The sequence below is a fragment of the Pygoscelis adeliae genome, unplaced genomic scaffold, assembly GCF_000699105.1.
Source record: "Pygoscelis adeliae isolate BGI_AS28 unplaced genomic scaffold, ASM69910v1 Scaffold54, whole genome shotgun sequence".
In the NCBI taxonomy this organism is placed as follows: Eukaryota; Metazoa; Chordata; class Aves; order Sphenisciformes; family Spheniscidae; genus Pygoscelis; species Pygoscelis adeliae.
In genome coordinates this window covers 5,752,424-5,756,463 of record NW_008824982.1, presented here as the reverse complement: position 1 = coordinate 5,756,463, position 4,040 = coordinate 5,752,424, and the positions used below count along the sequence as shown (strand labels likewise).

Here is a 4,040-nt window from a genome sequence, read left to right as displayed (position 1 = left end):
ACGTGCCTGCGCCGGGACCCTTCCCCGACGCAGCGGGGGACATGGCCCAGAGTCTCGGCCTCAATGTGGACGCAGGTAAAGAGCTGCCTTCGGCCCCTCCGGGTCCCCCTGGCTCAGCTGCACCTCTGCTCCCTGCCTCCCTCACACCGCCTATAGTAGTGGGGATGGACCCCCCATGGTGGGGTGGATGGGGTGCTGCTGTGGGGGAATAAATTGGGGGTGGAAGCCCCATGGGAGGCACCCGAGGTCTGCCCTGGGTGCCCTTCTTGGGGCTTTTAGGCCAGGCAAGCAAGGAAGGGGAGGGCGAGGATAGGACAGGGCAACACATACGCCCCCACGACACCCTTTGAATTTCTGGCACCCTCAAATGTGCTCTGAGGGTGCTGGTTGCTTTGAAGTACTCTTGTCCTGGCTCTGGCCCTGCTCTTGCCTTGAGCAGCAAGAGCTGGGAGCAGGACGGAGCCACCCCAAAGGTCACCGCCTGGCTCCCTCCACGGGCTGCCCTGAGGGCAGGAGAGCAGGCCCATTTCTAGACCCCGCGCAGGTTCATAAACTACCTCCTCTCCTTATCTATTTTTTTCTCCCAGCTTTTGAGAGGAAAGCACAATTGCATTTGCTGAGCAAAAAGGGCAATGGTTTTCCCCAGGTACTGGTATCCTGCGTCTGGTGAGGTGCCTGGAAGTAAGGTGGTGTGGCCATAGCGGTGACAAAAAGGTGACACAGGCATAGCCAGCAGTGGCAGTTCCCCAGTCAGTGGTTGTGGAGGCAAGGAAAGCCCGCTCTGGTGGCAGTTCTCCATGCTGAAGTTGGGTTATTGCAGCCACGAATGGCTCCTTACGGTGGCCTCACTTTAGGCAGGAGGGATGTGTGCCTGCCTGCGGTCTAGCTTGGGCTCTTCTCCCTGCTCCACGCCCTCATGGGGCTCTGGGGAGCCCGTGCTTTAGACTGATTCTCTGATCTCAGCTGGCAGAAATGCAGTTTGTCTTTCTCTATCCTTAAACGCCTGTACCTATTTTTCTTCTTCCCTTTTTTTCTTCTCTCCGTTCTCAGGTTTGCAGCCTCAGGATAAAAGCAAGGATCTATACTGGTTTTAGAGCTGTCCTTCACTCTTCTTCCCCTGGCTCTCCCCTGTAGATCTCTGCCTGTTAGACATGGTGGCATTCAGAGCTGAAATCGGGTCAGTTTGTAACAGCTTCTGATCTTGGTTTGCAGCTCGCCGTTACTCCTTCTGTGGTGGATCCCTTCTGAGCTGATGTGCTGACTCAAAGACTCCCAGATCCCCCCTTGCCCTTTTCCAAGCCCACCGTGGCCCTGCAGCTCGGGGAAAGACAACGGGACTTAAAAGGACCTGGCATTGCAAGGACGGTACTTTAGACTTATTTCAGAGAGGAAAATCCTTCTGTTGCAAGAGGAGAGCCAAAGACGTTGAACTTCTATTTAAGCAGACCCCACACCCAGAACTGCAGTCGGACTACTCTAAAAGAGTCAAATGACATCGTGGATGGTGATGCAAAACCACTGGCCTTCGTACAGGTGGCAGAGGAAATCTTGGGGTTTTTTTTTTAGTGGTGTGAATATTTTTTTTATGGCAGTGGAAATTATTTCTTGAATGCAAACATGGGAAAGCTACTTAGCAGTTTTGAACTGGATTTTTACTTTGCATTACAGAAAAGTAAAAGGAGAAGAAACTGGAGCTCACGAACATTTTTGGACTATCAAGGAACTGGTGTGAGTTTTCAGCTTTGTGGTTGTGAGTGGCAAGTGTTTGGCCGGGGCCAGCTGCCCTGGGCTTACAGAGATGCAGCTGTTCCACGCACAACTGCTCAAACCCCAGAAAGACGAAAACCAAGGTGGCACTTCTCAGAGTTTGGCACAACATTTGCATTGGATATATAATGGTTGTTTGGTTGTGGTTTTTTGTTTTTTTTTTTACAAGAAACATTTTCTGGTGAAAGTAAAACCCTCTTAAAGCAGGGGGAGGAAGGAAACCCGTGAAGAGCGGCTTGCCCTCAACCCAACAGCCTTTAAGGAGAACACCAGAAGAAAAGGCACGTGATGGACAATAGGTCTGAGTTGCCTCTAACATTTCTCTTTGCCTACTTGTTGCTGTCATTTTGTCACTTTAATAGTTGTTTTGTTTTGTTTTTTTGAAAGGGGGAAAAAGATATCTATTTAACAGTAGGAAAGCTGCATTAAAGGTATCTCCTTCTTTCACCCTGTGTGCTTTTATGAAGAATTAAAGCTAAATAAGAGAAATGAGGCAAACTGGAAACTTCAGGATGAAATAGGAAAAATACCTGTCGTGTGGATGAAGTGAGTTATTTTATTACTTTGTATTAAAGATAAATATAAATCCTAGCAGCTGAAAATATTTTCTTAGTGAGTAAAAAATACGGTGATAAATACAAAAGTCGAGAAAATGCAAGATTGTTGCAGTGCTACATTTTAGTGCACGGCGTATCTGTAAGATGGGTTAAAGTAAGGGGGCTGCTCCATAATAACAGATGTTTCTTCATGAAGCTGATAGAAGAGGGGACTGTAGCATTTAGCATTGCTATTGCACTGGTAAATTAAAATGCTATTATAGGGTGATGAATAATTAATGAAACAGTGCAGAAATGGCAATTTCCCCCTGTGCTTAAAAGCTGACTTTTTTACAGGCAAAACGTCTGATCCCAACACTACCGTGCTTTGGTTTTTTTTCTGTTTTTTCCTCGATGCAATGTCTTCGAAGGCTGACAAAGTTCAATGCATGTAAGAGAAGAGTCCTAACATTACCCCTCTGACACTAGGAGAAGCCATAGAAAATGGACTTTAGAGCTGTGATGAGAGTTTTTACCTTCTGACACTCTCACATAATCTGGCATAATGTTTGCCACGTGTCAGAAATGGAGTTATGAATAACCCAAACTTGCTTCTCCTAGGTTTCGTCTCAGCAATACCTCAATTTCTGGGAAAGAATAGGAATCCTAATAGTAAGATTAGTAGATCAAAATAAAACAGTGCGAGTATATACTGCGAGAAGCTGGCAAGGAGCAATGTGTGCAGAGCATCCCCGGCCAGAGCTCAGCAAATGGCAGGAGGTGACTTGCCGTGATTCCTTCAGCCAGACGGACCCCTGAGCATTTCGCCCTCAGCCTCCAACTAGCCAGAGCCCAGACAAGCTGTAAAGGGCAAGGGAAGGGACTCCAGATTTATATGGCCAGTTAAACCAAAAATGTTCTGAGGCGTCTATCAAGAAGGAAGGCAGCAGCACTTTGCGGGAGAAAAGTAACTAAAAATGGCATGTAGCGTTATTGCTGCAGAGGCTTGGAGATAACAGGATCATTCTGTGAGCATTTGTCTGCGGGTGTTTTTAGGCTGTTTTTAAAGTTTTTTTACAAAAAGATTGATCTGGCTCTATCATTGGTTGTGCTTCACCACAGTCGTTCCTTTTTTCTTTCTTTTCCCCCCCTCTCCTCTGCAATTCATAATGAGGAGGGCTGGGCAATGCAGCCCAAATACATTTGGAAATATTCATCTAAGCACAAACCAGCCGTTTATTTCATTGGCATTTACAATTAATTTTGACCGTGAACGTTTTCAAGCGTGAGAATTTATGCAATGAATACATGAATATTGGTTTCGACATTTGTTCTCCGGGTACTCTTTTTTATTGTTGTATTGTGAAAGCATCCAACCACCAAAGTCAAGATTGTGGCTCAAGGTGTTAGCTGTGCAAACAACTTTTTAAAAATGCTCCTACTCCAGATGGACTGCAGTCTGAAAGCGCCCATGCCCTGTTTTGGCTAATCCTTGCAGAGTTTTGCTCACTTTCTGTTATTCTGACTCCAGGGCACTGCTCACAGCACTTACCTTTAAGGCGTGGGCGTGAGTCTTTGCAGGACTGGAGCCACAGCTCCTAATGCAGTAACAGCGCAAATAACCTCGGTGCCATTTCGCAAGTCTGTTTTATTCCTCTTTGCATCATAGGTTATTACTTGCTTAATCATGAATGCTTGCAGGAAATCTAGAAATACAAAAATCCCCCCTCCTTATAT

The 4,040-nt window shown here is 46.4% G+C and overlaps 1 long non-coding RNA gene across 1 annotated transcript; it reads left to right on the top strand.

Moving 5' to 3' along the window:
- The first annotated feature begins 4 nt into the window (after positions 1-4).
- On the top strand, positions 5-3,625 carry LOC103918354. Its single transcript, XR_663691.1, has 2 exons — positions 5-75; positions 1,051-3,625. It is a non-coding gene; the product is annotated as an uncharacterized LOC103918354 (long non-coding RNA).
- Positions 3,626-4,040: the final 415 nt, after the last annotated feature.